The sequence below is a fragment of the Herpailurus yagouaroundi genome, unplaced genomic scaffold (assembly GCF_014898765.1).
Source record: "Herpailurus yagouaroundi ecotype Mexico unplaced genomic scaffold, PumYag 139, whole genome shotgun sequence".
NCBI classification, from domain to species: Eukaryota; Metazoa; Chordata; class Mammalia; order Carnivora; family Felidae; genus Herpailurus; species Herpailurus yagouaroundi.
In genome coordinates, this window is record NW_024412394.1 from 12,117,220 (window position 1) to 12,131,912 (window position 14,693).

Here is a 14,693-nt window from a genome sequence, read left to right on the forward strand (position 1 = left end):
CGCTGGGGTGCTCTGGTGTGAAGACATCATGTTTGGGTCTTTGGCAGCCATCTTGCAGCAATGAGTGGAACAGCAGAGAACACGGCAGTGCTGGTCCCGCTCCTTGGTGTATTCTGACTACTCGGTGTTCACAGAACTACTGAACTGGTCCTAGAACCACCTCCCTCCATGCTTTTTTCTTCTTTCTTTCTTCTTCTTCTTCTTCTTCTTCTTCTTCTTCTTCTGCACTGTTTTGTTTGTTTTTGAGAGAGAGAGGGAGGGAGAGAGTGCAAGTCAGGGAGAAGGGCAGAGGGAGAAAGAGAGAGAGAAAGAGAGAATCGTAAATCGGTTCCACGCTCCGTGCAGCGTCAGACCCGAGGCTTGATCCCATGACCCTTGGGATTATGACCCGAAACAAAATCAAGAGTCAGACGCTCAAAGCTCAGCCGACTGAGCCATGTAGGCACCCCACCTCCCTCCATTCTTGAGTATATGCCAGATGATGTAATGCTTTTCTCATCTGGGCAACCGACGGTTGAGTATCCTGTTGCGTATGTGGCCAAATGTATCCTGACTGATAGACTATACCAGGAAGCCAGGGTCTTCCGTGAAATAATACCAGTAAGAATTACCAAAGTATCGTGCTCCTGACACATTTTGACATTGCATTAGAAACGAAAAAGCTTGGGAGGTAAAGAAATCATCCTCTCCAGCCTCAGTTTCCTCACCTGTAAAATGTGCAAAATAGTACCACCCTCTTCGAGTTGTGAGGATTAACTGAAATCATGTTTTTGTGGCATCCAGCGTGGCACCCAGCGCTGACTACCTCTAGAGGGTGGATACATACGCTGACGTTGATCATAATAGCGAATACTTACTGGGCTCCTACAGCATACGCCCACCTCCTCTGCATCAGGAACTTTCAGTGCATTATTTCATTTAATCCTCGTGGAGACAGGTGTTGCTAAGGCACCGTTTATGATTCTGAGTCACCAGAGCTCTTGGAGAGTAGGGAGGGCAGGTGGGATCATCACTCCTCCCAGTCCAGTCTGCACTTCAGGAGGTGGTACAGCGACCGGAAGTGGCTTGCGGAGGGTACAGGATGGCAGAATTGGGAAGTTCAGGTTTCCCCAACCTAAATCCCGAGGAGGAGCCGTGACGTGTCAATGGCCCGTCCCAGTGTCTTGGCGTCTCATGCCCAAGACTGACCATTTGCCTTTGGCAGGCCTCCCTTGTTAACAAACGCGGTAGCATCTGTGATTGTTATTAACAGTATTCACGGCCACAAACTCTGGAGGACGAGAGACCGTAATGCCTCCGCATGTCTCAGGAGACGCCTGCGGTTCCCACCCGATGCGCCCAGAGCACCCATCCAAAGGCCTGGATGCACCTGATTTAATGAGGTCATTAGCCAGCTCCCCACGGTAGGAAGAAGGAGCCTTGCTGGGAGAAGCTTCCCATCCCCGAAGGAGCTCTTTGTGAGGCGATGGACCAAATTGTCGGCAGTGGGAGGTCTGGAGAAAGATCTGGGACTCTTCTTGTGTGGAAAACGCCTCTGAGCAGGTACACGATCTTTTCCACTTCCCTGCGGGGACCACCCACATGCTGTGCGCACTGGAATGGGGAGGGGAAGCGACCATGTGTTTTTACTTAGGTGTGGGTCGCTCAATTGTGTAAGTGTCACTGCCTACATTGCTTCAGCCCCACGCGGCCCCCGGACCCTGAACAGTGGCTCTGACTCCTTTGCTCTGGTTTTGATCACACGAGTTGAAAAAGAATCGCAGAAGTTACGGGAGGACTGCGTCATTAGTGCACCTTCCTTGCCCGCCAGGGGGTCAAGTGGTGTTTCTCAAGCTCACGCAGCCAGTTAGCCTGGCACAGCCAGGCCTACAACCTAAACCAGCCCCATGCCAGAGAGGAGACAGCCAGGAATGTCAAAGGGCACCCAGGCCTGGGTTCTGCTTTCTTTAGAAAATGGAGCCCCAGGATGGCCTTCTACCTTCTGGAGTCTACTCAGCATTGCTATTTGCGTCAGCCTGCTCACGTCAGCCTGCAAGGTACACGTTACTGTGCTATGCGCTGTGCAGATGGCTGTAGGGCTCAAGGTCACATAGCAAAGAGGAGATGGAGTTATGGTTTTGTTGTTTTTTTTTTGTTTTTTTTTTTTTGGTTTTTTGGTTTTTTCTCACACTGCTCAAGGTGAGCCTGATGTCTGAACAGATCCAAAGTGTCCGGGACCGTCCTGGGGCTCGCCTCTTCCCTTCCAGCATAGCGGGGCTTGCGTGTTGGGAATGCTGCTTTTTGGCTTTTGGCTTTATTTCCAAAGACCTGAGGGATTTCTGGAGCTACACTGCAGGTGTCCCGTTATCACTCGTTTTTTTTTTTTTTTGCCCATGCCCCTCTCCTGACACCCCATATCCATTATCTGGAGACAGCTCCACGGGGACACGAAGTGTAGAGGTTGCATGCGGTGGGATGATTTGAGGGCTGGGGGGAAACCCCCAGCCCCAAATCCCTTCCCTGGCTGGAGGCTGCTGTTGATAGCTAAAATTTGAAGCCTGGCTCTTGATTCCAGTCCCCTTTAAATGCAGACCTTCCTTGTGGAGACAGTGCACCCCATAACTCTTGACAGTTCGACTTCTGTCATTTGCATGTGGAGCTTTCCCATGTATTTCCCATGTTTCCCAAGGGCTGAACCTGTATTGGAACCACGGCCCCGTAGGGCCACATCACGCCTCTGAATTCAGAGCTTCTCGGCATCTGGTCTGGCCGGGGCCAAGGCGGGACTCTCAGCCATGCACACAGGGAGAAGTGACCCAGCAGAGCAAAGGAACCTGCCGTGCGGTGGGTGTTTGCACAGGGCACTTGGGGAGGGTGTCTGTGGGTGGCACAGGGACCCGACTCTGGTATTTCCATTCCTGTCTGACGAGGCCAAGTGAGCCCAGTCTCCCCAGGGCAGTTCCAGCACAGCTCATTTGTGCATGTTTTACAATGGTGTTGATAAAATCCCCATGGAGCCCCGGAGCATGTGTGAGGAGTTCCCACCAGAAATCTAAACAACGCCCTGGCGTTGCTGACAGCTTAATAATGTGACAAAGTTCAACTCGTTCAATGACAGGGACAGGAACGCAGCTGGGCTGGTCTGACCTAGAGCTTTAAACATACCCCCCCACCCCCACACGCCCTGACCTAGCATTTGACAAATAACCTTTTCTTAGCCTCCTCGAAGGCACCAGACAGAACCAAGTGCCACACAGGGGCCACATGCCACCGTTAAAATGTTAAATGGAGTGGCAAGGGCCACCAGAGTCACTTGGGGCTGACATTTATCTTTATTATTATTATTAATAATAATGCATATATTGCTTTCTGGTGCATTCCAGGGTTTTTTGCACTCCTAAATCACGCGGCTATACATCAGCAGGCCCGATAAATCACCCCATGGACCCAAATTCGATGCAGCTGTCAGGCCAGATCGGAGAGACGCAGAGTTAGCTTAATTGAGCTACAGCAGGGAACCAACGGGCGTTGCCCAGAAAATCAGAATAATAGCAGTGTTGCTGGTGACATTTCAAGAGCTAGACGTGAACTGCTAGCTTCAGCTTTAATTTTATAAGAGGGAACAGGGGGACGGGTGCAGGGAGAAATCCAGACTTCAACAAATATTTAAACTCTTTTCTTTTTTTTTTTTTTTTCTGCCTCAAAGCCAGTACAGACAATGAGTTCCACATTTAGAAATTTCAGTAGAAGAAATTCCACTTTTTCTTCTTTCTCTAGCTTCTTCTGATTTCTTCAGCCCGCTCCCTCCTCCACCCCATGCCCCTTCCCTACAAAAAGAAAGCTGAAAGCAACGGAACGACAGGATTTGAGTGGGAGCCAATTTAATGGGCCAAGAGGTTACATATGGAGCCAACAAATCATGGAACCATGAAGGATATTACTGATTTAAAGTTATGTACGTTAAAGCCCAAATCTTAACAGCATTCACAAAGGTAAAGGTAACTAATGGAGAGGGTAACCGATGGAAAATCAACCTTTCCCCTGGCTGCCCTGCCTCCCTCGTCAAGATGGCAGCGCTTCTTGGCTGGAGAGGGGCCCCCAGCCACAGACGCTCCCCGTGAGCTGACCAAAGGGAAGGCCTCAGCCTTAACTCACCGAGGAAGGACAAGGTCTGCCGGATCCTGCATTTATACAAGGCCTCAGAGACCATGACTTGGTTTATTTTTGTGTGCACGGGAGTGTGTATTTCTTCTTCAGATGTTTTGGGGGTTACCAGAAAAACCATTCGCTTTCCCCCCTTAATTGTTAAAACTGTGTGTAATTTCAGGGAAATTTGATCCATGTGCTCCAGATCCCTTGGCACATAATCATGAAAAATCTCTCTGGAAAGAGCTATTTTCTCCCCCAGGAGACTTTGGTGCCCTTTTTAATAAGCCCTATAAGTGCTGTTCTACCCCCAGGTCACCCTCTCCAAGTGCAGAAGGTTGTGTTTGGCCAAAGGAAAACCAGCCTGACCACCGAGGGCATGGGCCTGGCTTGAAATGTCGAACACGAGAATTTGGACTGGGTTTTGGCACAGGGAAAATGACTTCCCCCTGGTCCCGGTGTTTACACAGAGAAAGAAGCCGTCCTTTAAAAAAGGAAAAGAGAAAAAGGTGTGATGATGTACACATCAACTCCGGAGCGTTACCCGGTGGCCATCGGCATGTGAGTGTTAGCTTCTGGTTCACAGGTTCAGGAAGAGCGCTTGATGCTTTACTTTGAGGTTCTTTGAGAAAATGCTTTCACCCAGAGACTCCCAGCTACCCCCAAACACTCCGGAACCCTCTTGGATGGATTTCAAGGACCATGGCATTTCTGCGTCCAGGACATGCATTTCCCCACCCTCCATCCACAACAACCCAACCACTGCATGGAAGCCACAATGGCATTCCTTCAATCCAAAACAAACATGTCATTACCAATCTCAGATTAATTGACGCCATTTGTGTGCCCTGCCTTTTGGGTTTCAGCTGGAGTCTGCCCAACAGCAATGGCCACCGCCCTTGCAAACCTCAAGGCACTCACAACTTTGGCCTCTGGCAGAATTCTCCTAGCTATTCTTTGTCACCCCTGTGACTCCAAGCCCTTTCTCCTTCCCACTCCCTTCCCGCTCTGAGGCTTTGGGTAAATTTGAAATGAGTTGCTGGTAGGATGAGGTTATCTGCAGAGCAGAGTTTCGCTTGGAGTCAATGCCTTTGTTCTATTTCATGAATTGCAAGAAGCACATTTGTTTTTGTTTTAACACCCCCTGAAATTGGGATATTCCTTACAGCTCATGATGAGAAGCATTATGGTGAGGTCATGGAAAACATTTCCCTTTCTCATGGTTCATGTGATGGTGCATCTATTCTGGTCCCCAAAGAGATACATGATCACTCTTGAGAACACCGATAAACTTTCACCTCTCTCGCTCATTCTTTTGCCATTCATTCTTCAGTAAGAGCATATTGACCACATGCCTGACTCTGCAGTGAGGAGACTGGAACAGTGTTGAAATGGCCTCTCCCTTTCAGAAAGCTGTAATTTAGTTCTAGACATAAGTGAATACATGACCAACCACGCACAGTGCTAAATTAGCGGTGTGGCCAGAAAGTGGCGCAGGAGAGTAAGACGGAGCCACAGAGTGGGACGGAGTGACTCTAAGCCGGGGGCCGGGCGGCCTCACTGCTGTCGTAGCTCTGTGCTCCCACCTGTAGTATGAGGGCCTTGTAGCAGATCCGAGTATCCCGGTGTGGGTCCCGCAGAACAGAGTCCAAGGGCATGCTCTGGGACACGAGGGCTCCGCGGTGGGGGTGGGGCATCGAGAGCTATCACCCCACTCCTTTCTCAGAGATTCTTTACATGTACTAGCATAGCATGGGCTCTGAGAAGTTCTACAGTGAAGGACATGTTCGACTTGTGTTTAACTCCGTGTTTCCCAAATATATTGGTTCCTGGGGTCCTTTCTTCCACTCAATATAGCCATTGCTGTAATAAAACTTAGGGACACTGCAAGTCTATTCCGACCCCAACATCGCGGGAATTCATGAGACGACACAGAGCTGTAGCACATGGGGAGAAGAAAGCCCGCCCGAGAGAAGAGGCAAGGGCTGTGCTCGCGGTGTGCTGGGCTCCTGCATGGGGGCAGAGTGTACCTGATAAATAGAACATAGTTTAATCCTGACAGTGTAGACTGTAATAAATAGAGCATACCGAGCTGGCTGCCAGGAACTCAGAAACGAGCAAAACACTGGCCCTGACCTCAAGTGCCTCCTAATGGTGGAGAAGACTAGATGTTAACAAACGGTATACCTGGCTCGGCGATTCTCCTGGAGGTAGAAAGAAAGGGCCCTGAGGAGACGAAGAATGCCTGGAGGAAAGCAATGAAGGCTCCGGGTAGAAGGAACCGTCAGAACTGGATCTGGAAGGAGGAGGGTGAATATCTGTGTGCCTGAGACAGGAGCAGGAGGAGAGCATCCTGGGCAGGAGAAGGAACATGAATAAAGAGAAAGAGGCAGGAGAATGCTTCCGTAGCTGGAGGGCAAGATACATTGTGATGAAGGCTGGCTGGTTAGGTTGGGAGCAGACCATGAAGGGTCCAACTCAGCAAGTAACAACAACAGAAGAGGAGACTTAATTATCTCCCATAATAAGGAGTCTCCGGGTCCGTAATGAGAGGGTCTAAGACTGGCTCAGTGGCTCAGTGATGCCTCCAGGGGCCTGAGCTCCTTCCATCCCTCTCCTTGGCCATTCTTCACCACGCTGGCTTTTTATCCACATGCTTGTTGCCTCATGTCAACAGATGCTGCCCCAGAACCAGGCGTATTTCTGGTGGATGATACACCTTATCCTTAAACATCGGCATCTGGAGCTAATTTTCAGGCAAGGGAAGCAGGCTTTTTTGCAAGGAGAAGTGAGCTGATCCATCAGACGGTTGTTTTTATAGGATGACTAGTCACAATGTAAAGGCAGGAGGGGAAGAAGAGAGATTGGAGGAGGGAGACAGTGTAGCATTGAAATGTTCTAGGCAAAAAAATCTTGCGTGCTAACATCAGATCCCTAGCAGTACTTGGAAGAAGGAGGCAAAAGAGAAAATGCTTTTCTTTTATTACGGAAGGCAATTCTAGGCAGCCCCAAAGACTCACCTTCTCTTCCATTGGCTAGAACCCGGGCACATGGCCACTCCTGGCACACGGAAGGCTGAGAAATCCAGTTTCTGGTACAGGCAAATGCAGTAGCCATGAGACCACTCGGGATTCAGTCACCTCAGCTGGGCTGCGACCTGAATGACAAATTAACCTTTTATTTCATTAAGCGCTGAGATTTGGCAGTGACCGGTTACAGCCGTTAGACCACCTTTTCCAATACATGAGAACCCCAATGCTTAATCACTAAGGAAGACAATATGGCTTGACGTACGAGAAATGGAATTGAAAACTGAACGGTGTCAATTGCACTTTTGGGGAGAGGGGACACGTTGGGGATCATGTACCCCTTGCCATTTCACCTCTTCAGAGATTAATTAATGATTTATAACCACCCCAAATGTGATAAGCGGTCAAAAGTCCAGGAAAAGTGCTGTGTATCTCATGAAATCATTTTTTGATAATTTCAACTTTTTTATTAAGGGTTAAAAACAATGACCATTCAGTTGAGAAGTCTAATTGAGAGACTCTGTCATCCCACCCCTGCCCACTATCTAACCCAAGTATTAGCCTCCCCTGAGTATTTTAGTCAATGTTGTGCCCGTCGTGTCCACAGAAAATCGTTGTTTCCCTAGAGAAACAGGTCTGATCGAGAGGGTGGGGTCTGGTCAGTGAAGGTGTATGGAAAATGCTTCCCCACTGTTGACACGAATCTGACAGGGAGACGATGAAAAAATGGGAGGGACTTGCAACTCCCTGGTTAGTGCCCCTGAATCTAATTTCAAGCACAAACAAGGCCAATGAAATGAAGTCACAGAAATCCAGGGGAAAGTGGCCCTCTCATTCTAGAGCTCCTAAAAGCTAAGGGAGCGCCGTGATTTTAGGATGTCTGCCACAGACTTTCAGAAGTAGGCGTTCAAGTAGGGCCAGAGAAGACCACGTATGCAGCCGTGTCAAGAAGCTTCAAATGTAGAAATGGCCCACGAGGGATGGGAGGCCCTCAAAGGTCTGAAAACATGATGAAAACATGACCTTGGTGAGGAAGCAGGGCTCCCCATCGGAAGTAAACCCATACGGCACAGGAACTTCTTTGGAAAAATTCCATGAGGCGAAAACAGGGGAACGTGAATGTTCTTAAGATGGGTTCGAAAGAGTGGGCCCAGCTGACTCGAGGAGAATCTGGGAGATGAGCTCCCAGTGAGATCAGCCTTGTGACCTGACTACCACAGGGGCTCTTGTGGGTCTCTTCAGAATAAGTCCCGAAAATGGGTTGGTCTAGATTCATAGATGGTACCACACGGCGCGAGGAAGCCAACTCCTCAGCACCTCTCCCAGGTGCAGTCCTGACGCTGCCCAGGCTTCTGCCTCAGCGTCCGGGTCAGTAACGGAAGGCGAACCCCAGGGAAGACGCTTGCCCAACCCTCCACCCTTGGGTGTGCGCTGAGCGGCCCCCACCCTGTCCTTGTCCGTGTAAGTCACACCTGCACAGTCCCCTTTCATCAGCCCAGCTTCAAGTGGCAATTTAAACCTTTTAAGGCCACCTGTCGAGCACCCACTCTGTAGATTTCCTTTTATCGCCAGCTCGAGGGGAGTAACTAGATAACATAATTATGAGGCAGGAGAATGGGGTGTTTTGATTTGTGTTCTTTGAGGATTAGCCAAGCGCCCCACTGCCAAATCCGCGATCACCTGAAAGGAAATCTGAAGGAAGAACCTGCCAGGTAAGTCCTCCAGGTGCTCTTCAGGCAAACGGCTTTGAAAATGGGCCTTTTCTGCCTTTTTCTCGTCACTGCAGAGCTCAAAGGCGTTTGGGGTGGACAAAGTTGGTGGGTGCCTTCTCGCACAGTGAGGTGGAGGGAGGCAAAGAAAGGTGTTTTCCAAACGCCTGGAGCTGGGGCAAGACATTTGGGAAGCCCTTTGGATGTGGGATGATGCGCAAAGTAATGATATGGAGCCAGACCTCTGATCTTCCCGAGCGTCCCTGGGACGTTACCTGTGCCCCCTTCGGCGCAGACGCTCTTGAATACTTTCAGGGAATGTCAGGGAGGTGGCAAGAGCAGGCAACTTTGTCTCAGGCTGCAGGATGTGAAATGCTGAAACCCCATCTTTGAGGCAGCAGGCGGCCTCTCTGAAGATGCTTGAGTGACGTGCCAGTTTGGGTGGGAGCACGCGGGCTCAGATCAAGAGGGGCCACGGGCAGGACATGGTTGCGAATACAGATGCACAGTATGTTAGCCTCCAGGGCTTCCATAATAAAGCACCAGATCCTGCGTGGCTTAAAACAACAGAAATCTATCTCTCACAGTTCTGGAGACCAGAAGTCCAAAGTCAAAGTGTTAGCCTGCTTTTCCAAGGCCTCTAGAGGAGAATCCTACTTTGTCTCTTTCAGCGTCTGGTGGCTTCAGCTATGGCAGCATTGTCTCCAGTCTTGGCTTCTGTCTTCACGTAGCGTGTTCCTTCTGTGTCTGTCTGTGTTCAAATTGTCATCTTCTTAGAAGGATGCCAGTCCTGTTAGATTGGGGTCCACCCTAAGCCAGTATGACCTCATCTTAACCCGAGTACATCTGTAAAGACCCTACTTCCAAATAAGGTTTACATTCACTGGCACTGGGGGTTAGGACTCCAACGCATCTTCCGGGGGGACATAATTCAACCCATAACATGTGGATATATGAAAAAGCAAAGTTACAACTGCTATAACTTATCACATGAGTAGCTGGAAGGCTTTGGAATCTTGAACCTATTGTCACTTCAGTTTTGGGTTTGCCCTCTAAAAGAGGCAATGGCTTTTTAATATTTTGCTCTAATTCCAAAGAGAGACATAAGACATTAAATAGTGTATAACAAACTCACATGCAATAAAATTATAATCCAAATTTAGAGGGTGGTTGTAAGCCTGAGGGAAAGGGAAGCCACAGGGGAAGACTTGTTATAGGAAGACGTTAGGGGAGAGGGGTAAAAAAATATTGAGAGGAGGGAGGAAAATGATCTACTTATTAATGGATAGAATTCCCCGCCCCCGGTACCTCCTGCTGATTATAGCATGGCTTGTTGAAGGTGGTGGTTAAAGACAAACCAACAAGGCAGCACCAGTGTGGTCCTAAAATTCTCGGAAGGTCCAAGTGGTGGGTTTTGGTTGGTGACACTTCTGGGCATTCACAGAAGTAGCAATTTAGAGAAGTGGACTGAGTGAGAACAGTTCCAGAGGGTTCACCCCTGGGAACCTGCGGAGCTTGAGGCTCAAGGCAGTATGTAGCCCCATCTCACCCGTGGGCCCTCGCCTGGGCTTGGCAAACCCAGGCTGCCAGAGAATTCTCTACAGCCATATGTTGTCTCCTCACCCAATGCTGGATCTGTATGTCATATGGGTATTTTCTACCAATTACATTTCTCTCTTTTTTTTTTTTAACTTTTATTCATTTTTGAGAAACAGAGACAGAGTGTGAGTGGAGTAGGAGCAGAGAGAGAGGGAGACACAGAATCCAAAACAGGCTCCAGGGTCCGAGCTGTCAGCACGGAGCCCGAGTCAGGGCTCGAACTCACGGACTGTGAGATCATGACCTGAGCTGCAGTCAGTCGCCCAACAGACTGAGCCACCCAGGCACCCCTATCAATAACATTTCTTAATTTAATTCTGTAGGAAGGATCTGTGAACTCGTATATCTTTCTTTTTTAAGATACTTTTTAAAAAAATGTCTTATTTATTTCGAGAGAGAGACAGAGGGCAAGAGCATGACTGTGAGCGGGGGAGGGGCAGAGAGAGAGAGGCAGAGAGAGAATCCCAAGCAGGCTCCACACTGCCGGGTTCCATCCCCCAAACTGCGAGATTATGACCTGAGCCGAAATCAAGAGTCCGACACTTTACCAACTGAGCCGCCCAAGTGCCCCCATGTTAAATGGTATTTCTAATATTCCTAGGGTTTCAGGAAAAGGGATGATGCTAGCAATATTAAATAAAGCAACTGGGGAAGAAAATTCAAGAAAACTTATGCTGATGGTTGTACCACAAGCCAGGTGGAGCAGAGACAGGATGGACTTGGAAAAGAAGCATATGGACATTTATAACTCTGTTTCAAGAGCCTGTGGATGCCCTGAATGGCCCGTTTTAAAAAATAACATATGAGTTCGCCTGAACCTGCCGTAAACAGATTTTGATACATATTACGCATTATCCAAAACATGTACAGAATGCAGCACTATACCATATTCACATGACCTAAATAATAAAATATAAAAAGGTGTACAGAGAAAAACCTCCTTCCTGTCTTGTTCCCTTCCATTCAGCTCCCATCCTTCCCAGCAAGGGACATTATTATGTTGTCTGTTTATCCTTTCAAGGGATTGTCAAAAACCTGCCTGCCAACACAGATACGTAATTCTGTTTTCCCTTATTTTTTTAACCCAACTGGTAACGCACTGTATGCATGTTTCTATATTTATTCACATGAATGCACGGTGATGTACGTACATATTTATTCATTACAGCCTTGTTTGCAGTAGCAAAAATTTAGAAATAACTTTGGGGTCCATCAAAAGGGGATTAACTAAGTTATGGAATATCTATACTTATGGAATGGTATGAAGCTATAAAAAAATGAGGATAAGCCCTATGTGCTTATACGGAAATATCCGGGGGTACATGAAGTAAAAAATGTAAAAGGACAATGTATGTATTATGTACTCAGGGTAACGGAAGAAGGGAAAGGATAAGACTATATATTTGCGGGGTGCCTGGATGGCTCAATCGGTTAAGCGTCCGACTTGGGCCCAGGCAACGATCTCACTATTTGTGAGCTCGAGCCCCACGTCAGGCTCCGTGCTGACAACTCAGAGCCTGGAGCCTGCTTCGGATCCTGTGTGTGTGTGTCTCTCTCTCTGCTTCTCCCCCGCTCATGTTCTGTCTCTTTCTGTCTCTCAAAAATAAATGTTAACAAAAATAAATAAATAAATAAATAAATAAATAAATAAATAAGAAGAATATATACTTGCATTTTCTTTCAATTGAATAAAGAACAATCTGGAAGGATTCACAAAAACTAATAAAATCTTTACTTACAGATGACGAAGGAAGTAAAATGATGAGGGATAGGGTGGTGAGATTTTCCAATATTTATTTTGTTACACTATTTTAAGTTTTGAACCACACAAATGCATTTTCTGTTTAAAATACAAATGAAGGGGTGCCTGGGTGACTCCGTCGGTTGGGCATCCGACTTCAGCTCAGGTCATGATCTCACAGTCCTTGAGTTGGAGCCCCGCGTCGGGCTCTGTGCTGACGGCTCAGAGCCTGGAGCCTGCTTCGGATTCTGTGTCTCCCTCTCTCTCTGACCCTCCCCCGTTCATGCTCTGTCTCTCTCTGTCTCAAAAATCAATAAACATTTAAAAAATTTTTTTAACAAAAAATAAAAAATAAAATAAAATACAAATGCAAATGAAAGTAAATTAATTAAATGCATATCCCTCAGATCTGCTAATCCTACCACCAGGAACTTATCCTACAGGTATGTTCTCATGTATTCTCAAAAATACCACCAAGAATGTTGGCTGCAGCATTATTTCAATGGCAAAAGACTGGAAATGACCTTATTGATTATTAAACGTAGGCTGGTTAAGTGAATTAAGTTACATTCATACAGTCAAACACTCTGCAGACGTTACAAAAGATGTGAAATGTATTGATAAAAGATATTTGTATTTAGTAAAAAAAGGCAGGATAAAAAAATCATGCTCCCTTTTGTTGATAAAATAAATATGATGCATGTATATGCACCCACATATCCTATATTCTTCCAGTGAGGTGCAATGTGGTGTGTGTGTGTGTTTGTGTGTGTGTGTGTGTGTGTGTGTTGGCATTAAAAATTTCTAGGGGCGCCTGGGTGGCTCAGTCGGTTGAGCGTCCGACTTCGGCTCAGGTCACGATCTCATGGTTCGGTTCGTGAGTTCGAGCCCCACATCAGGCTCTGGGCTGATGGCTTGGAGCCTGGAGCCTGCTTCCGATTCTGTGTCTCCCTCTTTCTCTGCCCCTCCCCCATTCATGCTCTGTCTCTCTCTGTCTGAAAAATAAATAAAACATTCAAAAAAATTTAAAAATTTCTGGAAGTTGATGTAAGAAATTGTTAACAGTGGTGTCTTCTGGGAAGTGGGTGACAAGTGTTTGCAATAGTAAGGTCGCCCTCTTCTTGCAATTCCTCTTGAACTTTCCTTTTACTGTGCAGTTTTTCTTTTCCAATTCAAAACTATTTACAAATAAAGCAACAAATAAAGGAACATCGATACAATAAAAATTGTACACCTATAACACAAACAACTGAGGAAGTTCTTCATGAACGTCTACAGAACAGTTTCCACCATACGTTGTTAAGGAATGTATATTTTTAATTTTCGATGTTCCAGGGATTCCCATGCTAAGTATACCTGGTTCACACCTCCACCTGGTGAGCAGGTCAGGAGGCTTTTCATTCCTTTGGGTATGATCTTATTTCAGCTCTGCCTTTCAGATCGAGGAAGACTCTTTGGGTTTGTTTGTTTCAGTTCATCTTCCTCACCTGTAAGATCCGCTGTCAGTCTTTTGGGTTGAAATCCTAGTTCCTACTGGCTAGTGAACACGAGCAATTTGTTTAATGTTGCTTAATGTTCTTAATGGCTACGGGCCTCAGATTGCCTTTCTGTAAACACAAAATGGATTACGTTATGGGAATGTTGTGACAGCTCGAGATCATTGCAATACATACTATTTAGCATGTGAGGACCCAAGGGTAGGCATTCAACGTGGTGGCTATTGCCACCATTAATATTCCTTGGCGTATGTCGGTCTAAACCGCAGACAGAAGTGACCACACCCTGGGTTTGCACCAGGAAATACAAAGCTTTGTGTGTCGTGGCCAGCACTGTTCCAGAGGAGCCCAGCATTTTTCTGGTCTCTTCGACAGTCGCCTTGGGCTGGTATCTCAGAGAATCAATGTTCTGTGAATGCAATTGGGGTTGGATTCTTACTCATATGGGGCATTTTACAGCCCCTCTTAGGGAAACTTATTCCCACTTTTTGGACCTAAATTTTATCCAGCGGCTTCCCCCCCTCAGGATGCCTCTTGTTGCCATCTGTTGCCCCAATCCTATTTGAGTTGGAGTCCATGAGTTTAGGGCAATGTCTTCAAAAGAGGAAGTGAAGATGTCCTTGTAGTCTTTCTTCATTTTTAGAGAGTTAAAAAGAAAAACAACTGCCTCTCCATTTTATCATTCAATATAGCTCTGGGTCAAGTGGTCTCACTGATTATCTAGTTGGCTTTCTGCCTTGATGCATTTATAGAATCTTTTATTATTGACTTTGGAGCTCCTTGCAAGGTACTCCAAAAAAGCATATTACAATAGTCTCTAGTGGGCAATTTACCTTTTAACTGCTCCTTTCATTACCCGCCCCCCCACAACACCCTCATTTAGTTCCCCTTTCTGGAATTAAATAACCACATGATAGCTTTTGGGCTCCATGTCTCTTTTGGTTGTTGAACTTGGCCCTGTGGTGGTCTTAATTATGTAATGGTTCAGTTAGAC

At 47.0% G+C, this 14,693-nt stretch overlaps 1 long non-coding RNA gene across 1 annotated transcript; it reads left to right on the forward strand.

Moving 5' to 3' along the window:
* The first annotated feature begins 8,751 nt into the window (after nucleotides 1-8,751).
* On the forward strand, nucleotides 8,752-11,402 carry LOC121029105 (uncharacterized). The gene is made up of 2 exons (XR_005789590.1): nucleotides 8,752-8,866; nucleotides 11,064-11,402. It is a non-coding gene; the product is annotated as an uncharacterized LOC121029105 (long non-coding RNA).
* The last annotated feature ends 3,291 nt before the right edge of the window (nucleotides 11,403-14,693 follow it).